Genomic DNA, 16,262 nt, shown 5'->3' with positions numbered 1-16,262 from the left:
TTGTCTGGTATCAATGAAGGGAATCGAAGCTAACCCAAATAAGATCGAAGCTATCCTTCGAATGGAGCCAGCCAATTCAAAGAAGGGGGCTCAACGATTAGCTGGAAGGCTGGCATCGTTAAATAGATTTATATCAAGATCAGCAGAAAGGAATCTGCCATTCTTTGAAATACTAAAGTCAGCCGAAGTTTTCCAATGGGGTCCGACTCAGAAAAAGGCTTTCGAAGAGTTAAAGCAATACTTGATAGACTTGACAACTCTAACTCCACCTTCGCCAGGGGCTCCATTACTCCTATATGTAGCAGCTTCTCACTCTGCAGTCAGTGCGACACTTGTACAGGAGAAGCAAGATGGCCAAGTCAAAAGACAAGCACCGGTATATTTCGTCTCCGATGTTCTAAGCTTATCAAAGAAAAATTATACAGAATTGGAGAAGGTATTATATACTGTGTTGATGGCCTCCAGAAAGCTTCGGCATTATTTTGAAGCATATCATATAATTGTTCCTTCATCACAACCTCTGAAGGACATAATGAGGAATAGAGAAGCTACTAGAAGGATTGGAAAATGGGCTGCCGAGCTCAATGAATTCACTATTGATTATGTACATAGATCCTCAATTCAGTCCCAGGCTTTAGCAGATTTCATTGCTGATTGGACGCTAGGGGCTCAGGGAGAAGAAGTAACTAAAGACGCCGAAGCCTGGACAGTCTTTTGTGATGGTTCTTGGGGAACCTTTAGCGCAGGAGCGGCTGCGGTTCTAGTAGCGCCCTCTAAAGTTAGAACATGTTATGTAGTAAGGTTGGACTTCAGTTGTACAAATAATATTGCTGAACGAAGCTCTTCTGTTGGGGCTTCGGAAGCTAAAGGCAATGGGAATAAGAAGGGTGATCCTTAAAACTGACTCACAAGTCATTTTTGGTCATATAGACAAAAGTAGCAAGGCAAGAGATCCGAAGCTTGAAAAATATCTGGATACAGTCCGAATATTGGAGGCTTCCTTTGAAGGATTTTCTGTAAAAAATATTCCAAGAGGGGAAAATGAGCATGCAGATCTGCTAGCTAAGTCAGCGGCACAAGGGCTCCCTCTACCTTCGGAAGTATTTTTTGAGACAATAAAAGCACATTCGGTTGAACTTCTGGAGAGAGCAGTGCTTGCAATATCACCTGTACATAGTGAAGATTGGAGGTCTGAAATCATATCTTTCCTCCAAGGTAACTGTCTTTCGGATGACGAAGTTTATAATAAAAGAATGGAAGCAAGGACAAGACCATATGTCATAATAGAAGGGGAGTTATACAAACATGGAGTCTACTCTCCACTTCTCAAGTGTTTATCCAAAACCGAAGGTATATAGCTGATGAAGGAAATACATGCAGGTTTGTGTGAATCTCACATTGGGTCTAGGCCTTTGCTGGGGAAGGATTTCAGACAAGGATTTTATTGGCCGAAGGCAGCTTCGGATGCAGCAGATCTGGTTTAAAAGTGCGAAAATTGTCAAAAATGTGAAGGAGACCAGAAACAATCTTCGTCGCTAACCCAGTTAATACAGCCAACCTGCCCATTGCAAAGATGGGGCCTGGATTTGTTAGGTCCACTCCCACCAGCACAAGGCAACTTGAAGTATATTGTAGTGGCAGTAGAATATTTTTCTAAGTGGATTGAGGTGAAGCCCTTGGCTACAATAACTTCGGTCATGCTCCAAAAATTCTTCTGGCAGAATATTGTTTGTCGCTTCGGTGTGCCAAAGGCAATAACTGTAGATAGTGGAACACAATTTGATGCCAAAACATTCAAGATTTTGTGACCGAATTGGTACGAAGATTCATTTTACATCAGTTAGGCATCCAGAATCAAATGGGCTGGTAGAAAGAGCAAATGCCATTATAATGACAGGAATAATGAAGCTAATCTTCAACCAGCCCAGAGGAAAGTGGCCAGATGAGTTGATTAAAGTGGTGTGGAGCCACAACACAACTGCGTCAAGGTCAACAGGATTTACACCCTTCAAGCTCCTATTTGGTGACGAAGCAATAACTCCAGAAGAAGCAAAGACAGGGTCAATAAGAACAACAGCTTCGGTAGAAGACGAAGCTGATTATCAAATAACAAAAGATACTATAGAAGGGACCAGACTTCAGGTTATAGAGCATATCAATAAATATCAGGCCAAAATAATAAGGTGGCGTGATAGAAAAGTTCGATTGAAGAACATCAAGCCAGGACATCTCGTGCTTCGGAGAGTGGCCAACCCAGAAACAGTGGGCAAGTTGCAACTGAAGTGGGAAGGTCCTTTTCTGTTAATATCTTCATCAAGACCCGGTTCTTATAGATTGAAGGATATGGACGACAACAACATACCCAGATCTTGGAATGCGGATGAGCTTCGGCGATACTATGTGTAATTTGATGTAATCTTTTTACATTTATTTTATGGCACCCTTTTCCTTTCAAGAGGGGAGAAATGTTTTTAATGGGGCCATAGCTTGTAATTTTTCATTCTTATTTAGCCCTACGAGGGCCAAATCCCCAAAAGATGTAATATGTAAAATTTGAGCCTGCACCATTGAGTGCAAAAAGAAAAACAGGGACAAGCTCAAAAGACATCCCCAAGGGGATGCAGAGCATGACGAAGCTGCAAAAAAGTCGTTCCTAAGGCAGCGCAACGTAAATTTTCTGCTCAAAAGTCGTTCCTAAGGGAATGTAGAGCCATAAATTTGATGAAGATGCAAAAGTCGTTCCTAAGGGAGCACAGAGTAAGTTTTCTGCTCAAAAGTCGTTCCAAAGGGAATGCAGAGCCAAATACCACCAAATTATAAGGTGAAGAAGTTCAAAAGTCGTTCCTAAAAGGATGCAGAACTTAAATGCCACCAAAATAGAAGGTGAATAAGCTCAAAAGTCGTTTCTAAGGGGATGCAGAGCTTAAAAGACTCAAAATTCATTCCTAAGGGGATGCAGAGTCTGGGTGTGGTTTCGTGTGTGTGTTTGGGACATTCATTTGCACATTACATTACATCATTCATTGCATTCATACACATTCATGTAGCCATTCGTAGGATTATCATCATCATAACATGAAGCACAAACAGAAATACTTCAGCTTTGACAACAATGCTTCGATGAGCACGAAGAAGCAAGGACATGCTTTGTTGTGTACGAAAAGAAGGGAAGGTGTTTTTCGCCTTCGGCTCAAAAGATACAAGTTTCGTGCACAACAAAGCAATTTATGCATGGATGGAAAGGTAAAAATATATTACAAGGTATGGACAAGTATACAAAGTAATGTTCCATTATCGATTACAATGTTTTTACAATGATAATACAAATGCTTCTAAGCCCTATGCAGACAAGCCTAAAAAATAGCTTCAGCAGCCTTCAAAATGTGCTTTGGACTATCAATCTTCGGCACCACCATCCTGCACACAAACAAGCAGTATAAGGTAAAAAGTAATTACAAGAGATGGCAAGCAACATGTATAATTTTCATACCGGCTTAAGTAAGCTTCGGGCCTCGTCACCAGCCAAATCCCGCCCACCCTTCGCCCAAATCTTAGTTATAAATCTATTTCCAATGCTCCGGGCTTCGCTGGGGATATCAACCAAGTCTGTTGGAGACAGACTGAAGGTTGGTTTGTTTACCGTTTTTTCGTGTGTGCAACCAGCCTTCATAAACGTTGCAGCTGTGCCGCGAGAAGCTAGCAAGGCACAGAAGTCACCGTGCCCGGCTATCACTTCATCAAGCGCCTCAACTTCGTTTTCAATATGTTCAAAGGTGCTTGGTAGGTCTTCAGCCGAAGGGGTAAACTCTTCGGAGCTGGCTCCAACCGAGCTGAAGACCTTTTTCAGTCGTCGCACGCAGCGGTTGCCAAAGTTTAAACAGATGTTCTGAAGCTCTTTCAGAGATTGCTGCAGCTTTGTATTCTTGTCAGCTTCGGCTTCATATTTTGCATGGAAATATTTTCTCTCTTGTTCAAAGCTCTCTGATTTTTGGAGAAGTTCCTCGTTTAATCTAGCGTTTTCGTCTTGTGCTTCTGCAAGTGAACCCTCCATTGCCTGAAGTAGGAAATCTTTCTTCTCAAGAGAAGCTTCGTAGTCTTTAATTTTGTTTTCCAAACCCTCAATTATAATTTCGTTCTTTTTGTCTTCGAGGACTTGCTGCATTCTCAGTGCCTTGCTCATCAACATACTCTATCGAAATAAACCTTCATCAGAAAATTTTGATTCATCACAAAAATAAAAAGAAAATTTTGCTTGATCTTAAAAAGGGGGAATTTTACCTTGAAGTTGGAATAAAACAAACTGCCGACGATATGTTGTCGCCGGTAGCCGCTAATATCAGCTTCGAGCTTCGTGAAACCGACACTCTTCGATAAGTGCCAATTATCTTTGCCCCAGTGCGGTCACGAATGCATCCTAAGGCCCCTTCATCGATCCCACCAAAGAGCATGGCTCCTGGCTGGTAGCCACAGGATATACCATACTCCTGTAGCTCCTTCTTTTCGGCCTCGGATAATTCTTGCCCGACTAGGTTCCGAAGGTTGAAGTCTTTTTCCTCCAAAGCAGCATCGACAATCTTCTTTCCTTTATCAGGCACTGTGGCCATGACCTCCTCTACGGTCGCAGCTATCTCCTCCGCAGCCATATCCAAAAGCAGTTTATCAATTCCAGAAAGTGTACTCTCAAGGTTGGCGGCTTCGGCAGCAGCAGCAGCTTTGGCAGAGGTATTTGCTTCGGCAGTGGCCTCGACGCTTGCAATAGGTGTTATTTTAGATGCCAAGGCCAATGGTGGCGTCCGTTCAATGGCTTGCATTACGGTAACAATTCTTCGCTTTTTCTGCCCATCCGCCTTCTTTGTAACCGAAGGCTCATCCTTCTTCTGTAAAGGCTTCGTCAGTTCTGGTCCCAGAGGACTTAGTAGCTTGATAGGTAGAGATTCAGTCATTACCTTTAAAATTTCTGCCACTTCGGCAGTAGGAGGTGTCAAAGGAGTCTCCTCTTCTACCTCAATCACCTTCGGCTCTGGAATTTCAGCCTTTCTTTTCTTCGAAGCTGCCACCTTCGGCTCAGGAGTGGATTTTCTCTTCTTTAAAACCTTCTCATCCTCCTTCACCATTCTGGCAGCTTGTCTGTTCAGAACGTTGGTAATTCTTTTCCTTTTTACCCCTTCGGCACCCTTGCTGAGCCGCTCATAATTAGGGTATTCAAATTTCAGAGCATCCATCACCCGGTTTAACCTTTGTTTTGGCCGGGTGCCGAAGGCTGCTGTCATCAATTGGTCTTCTTTCTTGGTATAGTTTCCCAATATTTCATTACACATAGTTTCAATCATTTCTAGCCATTTTTGGCAAGGCTCCTTGAACTGTTTTTCAAATTTGAAACGATAAGATAATCGAACAAGTTCATGTTTCTTCTTTGTTTCCTTCATCTTCGGCATCCCCATCCACTTGACGTTGGATATGTCCGGTTGGCCCGGTATTCTTGCACCAAGTCCCTGGTGTTGATTTGCTCAGCCACCACCCTGAATTCTACCCCGGCCAACTGGCATGGTGACCCTAGCTGCATGTTGCACAGGGGCCTGGTCATTCCAAAGTTTAAGGATAGCGGGCACATGACCATCGTCATTAGTTTCCCCCTCTTCTTCTCATCAGTCTTAATATAAAACCATTCACCTTTCCAGCCGGTTGGCCATTTTGTGCGGTAACTGAGAACTGGAGCCTTCGTATCCTTGCGATACGAATATTGTAGCAACCAAAATTTTCATGAAGACCGTCTTCCCTGGCCTTCGTCTAGTAGTGCAACTCGTGCACTCGGCAGAATGCTTCAGCATCTGGGCTCATCCCTTGGCTTCGGAGGGCCCAGATGAAGACGCTAAGCCTAACAATGGCCTTAGGGGTCAACTGATGAAGATATATTTCAAAATTTTTCAAGACTTCCCCTATCATCTCGTTAAGAGGAAATCGTAGTCCTGCTCTGAAAAAGCTCTTGAAAACCACTACTTCATAATTCTTCGGTATTGGGGTGGTCTCTTCTCTGGCAAATCGGACAAGTCTGCTTTCAGCTTCCCCAAAGTAGCCCAGCATCATCATCATGGGCATGTCAGCTTCAGACACAGTAGATTTCTCAAAATCTAGATGGCTGGGTTTTGTTGGGATCAAAATACTATATTCTTCCTCATCCTGATCAATATTTTCTTCTTCAGCAACGGTCTGTTCAACTTCGGCAACAGGAGTACCTTCGTCAGTAGTTCCCTCTGTCACAACTAGACCTGATTGTTTCATGACTTCGGAAATTGGTGCTGTCTCAATGACCTCGGTTTCTTCTCCCTCACGAGACACCCTCGCAGTCGAACGCACTCTGGCCATTTGATGGATTTTTCACGATTCTGACGAAGTTGATGGTTGTTTCGCAGTTTTGACGAAGCTCACTCTTCTGACGAAATTAACTCTAAATGATGAAGTGCTCGCTTGAGAGTGCAGTGAAAAAAGCTTCAGTTATGGTTAAATTTTTTAATAGCACAACAGTGCAATGGCAATGAATGCTGTGGTAACTCTACAACAACCCGTATGTTTATATAGTGCTGCAGGTGGGAAGGTGAACCGCCAAATCGCCTGCACCCGCTGAACGGTGGACCACCCGACGCCTGGAGTATTTTAATCGTTTCTCGGCAACGAGCTCAGGGAAGGTGTTTTTTGGACCTTCGGCATTCCGAAGCCTTTGAGATTTTTTGCGGATCGAGCTCGTTACGAAAAATTATCTAGCACCGCGAAGGGGCTACTGTTGGGGGCCTTCTTCTTCGCCGAAGGTCCTCTAAGCAAAAACACCTTCGGCAGGACGATATGCAAGCAAACACAACACAAAGGTATATACCGAAGCTACAATCCTGGGAGCTTCAGCATGATGACACGCCTTGAGACGAAGGGCGGCACCGACTTAAAGAGGAAAAGACCATTTAGTCCATGATAATTTGTGTCATGTTTATAATTAGTTATCAAGGACATAAATGTAATTTCGACTGGGCTGCGTCCCGTGCCTATAAATAGGTGAACAGTAACCTCGTGTAATACCTACCGTGTAAGAAAAGTCTAAAAAGAGAAATTATATTCCTTTATATATATATGTGTGTGTTATCTATATTTGTCATTTCATGAGAACATCACATGAAAACAAATAAACAAATAACAAAAGACACCAAAAATAAATTATGCATCATGCTGGGATTTTATTTTTGTGTGCATTTGGTGACAATATAAAAAAATAATATGACCAGAAATATATTTAAGTTCCAAAAGGGAAATTTAGAATATAAAAGAAATATGTGGACACCCAAATTGGAAATTGAATTCTAAAGGGAATTCTATAATTTGAGAAGAGTGGGAAATACTAAACAAATAGGATAAAATAAAGACATAAATAAATAAAATTTAGTCCATATGGGTATGAAGATTTAGACAATTAGCCTAAGTTTGATCTTCACACAAAAATAGATTCAAATTTGAAATCTAAAATTGAAAAGGAAGAAAAGAAAAAGAAAACATAAAAGGAAAAAGAGAAAGGAATAAAATCTACCTGGGCTCGAGACACCTATTTTGGCCAACCAGAAGCAAACCCTGCGCGGCCCATTCCCTCTTTCTCCGCGCGGCCAGCCCAATTCCCCTCCCCGTGCCACGCTCACAGTTGCGTGGGACCATCACATCAGCTCCCTCTCGGCGCATGTACGCTTCCGTGGAGCCACTGCGTGGTGGGCCCGGGGTGCCAGTCAATGACCTCGCCGTCCATGGCGGAATCACCCCGTGGAACTCGGAGCCCGTTGCTCAAACACGACGCATGACCTCACGACCATAAAGGCCGAGCCACCATGACCTCGTTCCCATGTCTGACCTAATCATCCCGTGAAAACCTTGCGCCGCCTGCGCCCGGTGAAGAAAGAGTGCCGCGCCGCGAATCCAGTGACCGGAGGTCACGTCGCCGGTGGAAACCCTCCGTGCCGGTGTTCTGTCCTCGGCGCAGGGTCGTGTGGGATTCGCCAGCGCCTGGGAAAACCGTTCGTGCCCTCGAATCAAGCTGTGCGCATTCGAATCGGAGTGAATTGCTCACCGGAGCGCTTCATCGCTGCCAAGCCGCTCCTCTCCGTGGTCGGGCATCACCGTGCCTCAGTCGACTGTAGGTGAGATCCCATCATGTTCGCCATCCCCTCCTCCACGTTATGCCTTACTGAATTGAAGAATAGCGTAGCCGAGCCCTAGGAGCGCTGCGCAGCCATGGCGCCGACGTGCCGGAGCTGGCGCTCTGCCGCTGCCTGGGTCGGGTATGGTTGGTTTCGTCTGGGCCGTCGATCTCGAGTTAGTCGACCGGGATTTGATGATGTGTTGGGCGAGCGATTGTCGTGGATTCTAGATCCAGTGGCCACAGATGTATACCGTTTCATTTCAAGCCGATTTAATCCAGGCCCTAGAGTTCTAATCGGACGTCCGTTGTGGCCCCGTACCCCTTCGGCCCTGGCACATTTTCTTATGAGCCCCTAGATTTAATGGATATCAACTCGCGGTCCTCAGGCCTGTTCTCCATGTCTTAGAAGATTTTACCCAGAGACCCTGTGTTCCTGTTTAATTGAGGCCCAGTCCAGAGCTATTTTAAATTGAATAAATGAATTAGAAAATGGATTTTCAATATGAAAATAATTACTAGAACTTGATAAAATTTTGTCCAAATCCATACTTGGTCCAAATTAATCCATTCCAGTTTCTAAAATTTTGTAATATTATTGTCTATCACTTAGAGTCTCTGTTTTGACATGAAAACAATAAGAAAAATAATTTCCCATTTAATCCTATTTTAAGCACATAAAACCTTTGAAAATTCATATCTTCAAATATATAACTCCAAAATTTATGATTCCTATTTCTAGGATTTTATTTTAATGTGTAGATTATTATTATGTAATTTGTTTACATGTTTGGTGTGATGTTAATTTTCTCTATATACTGTGGTTGTTTGTATTGTGGCGAGTAGAGGAGCCTGTGACTGAGGATCCTGGTGACCAGCAGATAGAAGTAGTTGAGCAGGAGCTCATTGAAGGCAAGTTGTGCCCTTAACCACTTTTATACCCAATAATGTTCTTTAATGTCATTATTCATGCATATGTTTAATTTTGATGGGACCCAATAGGTCACCCTAGTTTGTTTATCCATATTACCTTGTTATCCCTGAATCACTTGGGTAGTTTTGCTATTGCTTTACATGGTTTTGGGATAATCTTTCATTATATCCATGTTCCAATTGTTTTGTTATTCTATATATGTTCATGACACGATCATTAATGTTAATTGGAACATGGAGCTTAACTTGAGAAAGACGTGCCACCACAAGGGTGGAATGGGACACCCTTGGCTGACTAATTAGGAAAGCTAGTGGAAGATTACCTTACCCGAAAGGGGCAAGGGCAGTAGGGGAGTTGCATGCAGGGAGGTTCTCGGGTTGATTTTGCAGCGATGGCGGTCTGATGGGGGATTCTTGCAAGTGCTCTTCCCATAAACTGTAGCGGGTTTTCGGAAGCTAGTGGAACTTTGTAAAGGCCTCGTAGTGTTGCCCTGCCTCGCTTCCTTGGTAGATGTGTATGGGAGTCACGATCCCTTGGCAGATGGGTAACATGACTTGTGGGTACAGGGTACAACCTCTATAGAGTGTAAAACTGGTATACTAGCCGTGCTCGCGGTCATGAGCAGCTGAGGACTCTCGTATGATTAATTTATGTAACTTAAATTCAATTTTGTCATTTTCATATGCATGGGATTATTTATTAATTTTGTTCTATTACTTTTATTAAGGTTTGGTATTTACTTACATTTAGAAACTGCTAATAAAATTTTGACCAACTAATTAAAAGCAATGCTCATCTTTAACCCCTGTTGTTGATTAGGCTTACACATCACATGGACTCCCACCTTTGGTGAGTTCTCATGCCCACTGGTTTCCCCACAAATTGTTGAGCTATGATTATGTGTGAGCTAACCCTTGCTGTCTCACACCCCCCATAGGAGAAGAACAGGTGGTTCAGGAGGAGCCACAAAGCGAGGAGTTAGATCTGATCTAGGTGGCGTTTCCCAGTTGACATATTAGCGCCAAGGATGATCCTTAGTTTGTTTTACATTTATCTTTTATTTTGTAATAAGACTTCCGCTATGTATTAAATACTCTAGTGTTATTGTGACATTTATCTCTATACACTCTATTATTATATATGTTGTCTTCTTGGCGCATGTATGAGATGCACCCGGCTTTGTTCCTTTAAGCCCGGGTGTGACACCCCGTACTGTTCACTCTGATTGGTAACCATTTGCACGTCGCTCTTGGATTTTTACCTTCTTTCAAGCTGAAGGTATAAATGTAATCCATATCATTAATGTTTGATAATAAGAACATAAATAATAATCTGATGATTTAATGTGATTATTCCATGTTCTTTTCATGTTTCTTATGTTTCTACTTTCATTATTACTTGTTGAAATGATGAAGGTATGTCCTTTATGACCTTCGTCTGAAGATCATTATATCCCGAGGGAGATAATGCTTCGAAGGATGAAGGTTTTTAACCATTAACATTTGTGTTGCCTTGGTCTTAACTCATAGCATTTGAGAACAAGTCCCCAACATTGAACTAACTAGGATTCACCTAGAGCAAGCGTATAAGCGACCTAACTAACCTAAGCACTTCGCAAAGCACCTACGCTAATAACCGAGTGATTCTATTAAGCAATTAGGTGTTTGAGCACTTGGAAATATCTACAAGTTGTAGTGGTATGTTGCTTGGGCTCCCACCACTTCAAATGGCCGGTTGGAGGGGTATTTATAACCTCCTCTACAATTATAGTTGTTGGACATAAAGCTAACTGCTCTATCGTCGGGCGCACCGGACATCCGGTGCCCTAGCCACGTCAGCTAACAGTTGAGGTCTGTAGCAGTCGATCATTGGATCCGACCGTTGGCCAGACTGTCCGGTGCACACTAGATATTTCGATGCTACAACCCCAAGAGTCCCTAGTTGCGGACTCTCTGCTCATACTGTCTGGTTGCAAACCGGACAGTTCGGTGCACACCAGACATATACTGTTCACTATTTGATGCACCACTAGAGCGCTTGGCTGATTGCCCTCTTCTTGGATTTATTCGTTGTTTCCTTGGGTTTCTTTTGATCTTGAGTCTTGGACTTCTATGCATATTTTAGGTCTTCTTTTGAGGTGTTGCATCCTCAGAGTCTCAGTCCAATCCTCTTCGCATCCTGTGAACTATAAACACAAACACTAGCAAACACATTAGTCTACAAGGTTATGTTGATCATCAAACACCAAAATCACTTAGCCAAATGGGTCGGGTCCATTTTCCTTACAATCTCCCATTTTTTGTGATTGATGACAACACAACCAAAGCAAGCAAATATAACAAACATTTTGATGAAAATATGCAATCTACTTGCTAGGATGCATGAGTGACCTCATAATGTGAGATTATGGACTTAAGGTTCCCCCTAACTCCATAGTCCACATACTTCCTATTTTAGACCAAAAACACTTGTAGAACCAAAACCACTTGTAAGATCAAGATTTATTTTTTTAAATTGGGTGGTGTTTGGTGTTAGATATATTTTGAGTTGCTTTGGTCCCTAAAACTTCTCCCCCTTTGGAATCAAACCCGAAAAGGAAGACATTAAAAGTATATATGAAGCAAATAAGACTTGCCCTCTAAAGGATTTACCATTTATAGCCCTAAATGATTACTCCCCCTAAAAGAGTGTTCTCCCCCTTTATCATAGACGAAGATATACCCCCCTATCGGAGATCCTCTATTTAGGAAAAGCACATGAGAAAGAGAAGTGCAAGACATGATTGATTAGACTAACTCCCCCTATGCATAGGTAAAAGATATGCTTTGATAACATATGCATTTATAGCAACATGGGAAGCATAAGATATGTAATATAGTTTAATGAAACTTTAGAGAAGACATGTAAATGATATCGATAGTGGAATGAAACCACTTGTGGAATCAATTGAAGACTTTGAAAATTCTTGTAGATTTGCAGTGGAAGCTTATTGTCTTTCTTCGGGGACACCATTTTCCTTCAATGAGACTACTACATATAATAGACTTGAAAACAAGTATTAGTATCAAAGACTTAGATTATAGAGTAACCTACCCCTGAAAGTGTGCATACATGTTTTGAATACTTGTAGGAGACATGAACTTTGATTTTGATATCAGGAGGGTTAAATTATCTATAATCCGAGCTTTGGTACATATACATCAAAATGACACCACTTGAAGAATACCACTAGTAGGTTATAAATTTTGAAGCATTAGTGTCATTTACTTAGGAATGTTAAATAAGCTATGTGCCGTGCTTAACTAAAGATTTTAAACCATGTAGATTTTCTCAAGAATATGAATTGAAAACGAGCATTCCTACCATATGATTAACCTAGTATGCATGCAATTATAATCAAAAGTAAATACACCATGTAAAACTAGGCATGTAAGGTAAAAATTAGATATAAGAAAATAAATATGCATATCTAAAAACAAAGAAATGAAATAAATCTAGTTACCTTAGTCATGGGTGGGGAATTTGGGTCCAAAGTATTCACTAACCCACTTGGCAATAGACTTGATCCAATATGATGCATCACATGATATACATCCCAATTTTGTCAAGTCTCCAAATTCCCTGATGTCCTTCAGACTTCTCACTTCCCTCTTGGGATCCAAACCTTCTTGATGCTTTTCATGGTTAAAATAATCTCCTTTGGCACCTAGATGTGTTTGGCTCCTTTTTCTTTGTTGGCTTGCTTGTTGGCCTTGATTGCTATAACCTTTCCATTCTTTTTCTTCTTGATCAAATATGGTGTAGCGGCCTTTTTGTCCACCTTGTTGATGTAGGTGTTGGAGTTTTTGCTTGTTGCCTTTTCTTTTGCTTCTCCCCGGTCTTCGCCTTGCATTGGTAAGACTTGTGGCCTTCCTTGTGGCATAGCCTACAATCCACGGTTTCTCCCTCCACATGCTTGTTTACTCCCGCAGTGGTGTTATCCTGAGGAGGTTAAGTTTGTTTGGCTTTGCCTTTATTGTCATAGAAAGCCTTGCCTAGGCGAGCCACTTCTTGCCTTAGTTGCTCTTTCTCCATTGCAATCTCATCCGAACATGTTTCTATAACAACATTATTAACAAGAACTTGATTATAGGGATTAGAACCATCAATTAAATCAAAGCAAGAAGTAGAAGCATCTTTCTAAATAATTTCAAAAATTTCAACTAAAGATGCTCTTGGGTGCTACCGATGTTTTCTACCTTAGTAGTTAGCTCATTATTATGTATGCTAAGAATTTCCATTTTCTCTAGCAAGTTTTTAATTGCTTCTTGAGAGCTAGCTAACTTAGCCTTAGGTTTTTCATTCTTTTTGACAAGGCTATCATCGATAGTGGAGGATGGAGCATTAGACTCTAATTGCTCAATTTTAGTTATTAGCTCACAATTCGAATTTGCAAATGTTTCAAATTTTTCTAGAAAATATTTATAATCATTTTGAGAGCTAATCAACTTATTTTTCAAGGTTTTAAGTTGAGCCTTTTGTTTAGTGCAAACATCCTCAAAAAAATTAACGGCTTCCACAAGTTCATCTAAGGAGGGCTTTCCCTCACCTTCACCATCATCACTACTACTATCATCACTAGAGGATGGGATACTTGTTTTACCTTTGGTCATAAGGCACTTGTGTGATGACCGTAATGAGCGTGATGAGGAACGATGGCTACATGTCCTTGGAGGTTCATCTTCACTTGAAGATTCATCCCATGTCTTGACACTTGTAAGCGCCTTGCCTTTGCTCCTCCTTTTTGTGGGTTCAACCATATTTGGACAGTTGTCCCTGAAGTGTCCCTTCTCCCCGCATGAGAAGCATCCTCTCTTTCTTTGTTTTTCCTATCAATGTTAAAGAGAAGATCCTCAACCTACAAGGGCACACCCATTAGATTAATCTTGCGGATCATCCCCATTACCTTTCCAACGCGTCGGACTATTTCTTCGTCCTTGGAGGATGATGTTGAGGGTTGATCATCTTCATCATCATCACTTTCTTCTTCTTCCTCTTCTTCACTTGAGGAGCTTGGAGTGGGAGCCTTCTTCTCACCTTTCTTCTTTTCATCACTTGCAAAAGCATATGGCCTTGAAGAAGTTGGCTCCTCTTGATCCATCTTTCGTGACATCTCAAATGCCACAATTTTTATGGTGACAATTGTTGGTGTCATTGTGCTCAAGTCCTCCATGTTATTAAGAATGGTGATGTTGCTCCCATATCTTTGTTGTGGTAGTAGGGAGATGATCTTCCTTACAATGTCCGCATCACCTAGTTTATTAATTCCAATAGAGTTGAGCTCATTGATGATTAGATTCAAGCGATAATGTACATATCTCTAACAAGCTCATTATCTTTCATAACAAAAGAATTCTAATCATTTAAGACCAGGCAATGTTTTTGCTCACGGACATTGGATGTGCCATCATGAAGCTCATACAATTTTAGCCAAATCTCATTAGTAATTTTTAATGGAAAAACTTGGTTGAAATTTCCATGCTAAGAGATTCATACAAGCAATTTTTGGCTCTAGCATTCAAATAATTTCTTTTTCCTCACTCATGGTGAGCTTCTCGGGATTCTTAAGTGGTTTCATCCTGTCACGAGTGACTCTCCAAACACCTAGATCAACGACTTCTAGGTATCAAGCCATTTTAGCACTATAATATAGAAAAAACGTCAAAGTGTGGTGGCCTATGGGTATCCATCCGCTTCCTTTAAAAAGTGTTGGCTTGAGTAGCGGTGAAGCTAAAATGTTTCAAATGAGCCAATCCGGCTTTGATACCACTTGTAGGAAAAGGTGATGCCTAAGAGGGGGTGAATTAGGACTTTTAAAAACTATTCTCTAAACTAGGCCACAATTAAAGTCCTAGAACAAAACATATGCAGATAAACAATCTAGAATGTGCAGGCTAGGTTTTGTCTAAGTGTTGTTATCTCTATCACAAAGCCTAAGTTTCAATCCTAAATAATTTAACTAGAAATGAGTGATTGAAACTTAAGTACTTAATATAAATACAGAAGGTAAAGTGCAAGTAGAGAAGGCAAACTCTCGTGGATGACGCCGATATTTTTACCGAGGTATCCAAAACGACACAAATTCCCGACTAATCCTCATTAGTGCCCCTACCCAAAGGGTAGCCCATGCGAGGGCCAAGCACCATGGTCGAGTAACACCGTAGAGAGCTGCGCGCCTTCTCCACGCGCAAGTGGTGCTCCGCTTCTAGGTCCTCTTGGAAGCTGCCCTCCGTCTCCAGTATCGAGCTTCCGGCCGAAACGCTGTTGGAGACTTGTTCTCAAATGCTATGAGTTAAGAACATGAAAGGGAAATGTGCCTTTGGGCCATTTCTATAATGTTTTGGTGATTAAGTGCCCAACACATATTCTTTAAGTCCTAATGTGCAAAAGATTGAAAAAGTGCAAATCAAGGCATGAGGTATGTTTCTAGACTTAGTACATTTGTTTTTGAATACTAATGAAGTTATCTAGAAACAGTGAGAAAAGAAGAAGAATAGAAACCAAAAAGACTTGGCTCGGTGCAGCCAAACTCAGCTCAGTCTGGCACACCAGACTGCCGGTGGTGCACCGGACGGTGTCCAGTGCGCCAGGCTGGTCTCCGGTGAAAAGGCCGCTCTCGAGAAAAGATCGGCGGCGTACGACTATAATTCACCGGACTGTCTGGTGGTGCACCGGACTGTCCGGTGAGCCAACGGTCGCCAGCGCCAACGGTCGGCCGCGCAATCGGCGGTTGACGCGTGGCAGCTCCAACGGTCGGCGGGGGGCACCGGACAGCGTCCGGTGCGCCAACGGACTCAGAGCTGCAACGGTCGTCTGCGCCCAATTTGGAAGGCAATCGGCACCAGACAGGCTACAGTAGCTGTCCGGTGGCGCACCGGACTGTCCAGTGCGCCACTTGACAGAAGGCATGAATAGCATTCCATGTTGATCTTCAACATCTCCTAGCTGCCTTGGGGCTATAAAAGGGACCCCTAGGCGCATGGAGGAGACACACAATCATTCATTAAGCATCCTAAGGCATCCAGACTATGTTCCCGTGCATTCGTTTCTTTGTGATAGAGATTTGAGCTCTATTCGAGTTAAGGACTCCCTATGTTGTCATTTGAGCTCAAGTCTTCTCTTGTG

This window comes from Zea mays, chromosome 4 (genome assembly GCF_902167145.1).
Source record: "Zea mays cultivar B73 chromosome 4, Zm-B73-REFERENCE-NAM-5.0, whole genome shotgun sequence".
Lineage (NCBI taxonomy): Eukaryota > Viridiplantae > Streptophyta > Magnoliopsida > Poales > Poaceae > Zea > Zea mays.
Note: the sequence above shows the minus strand (reverse complement) of the source record.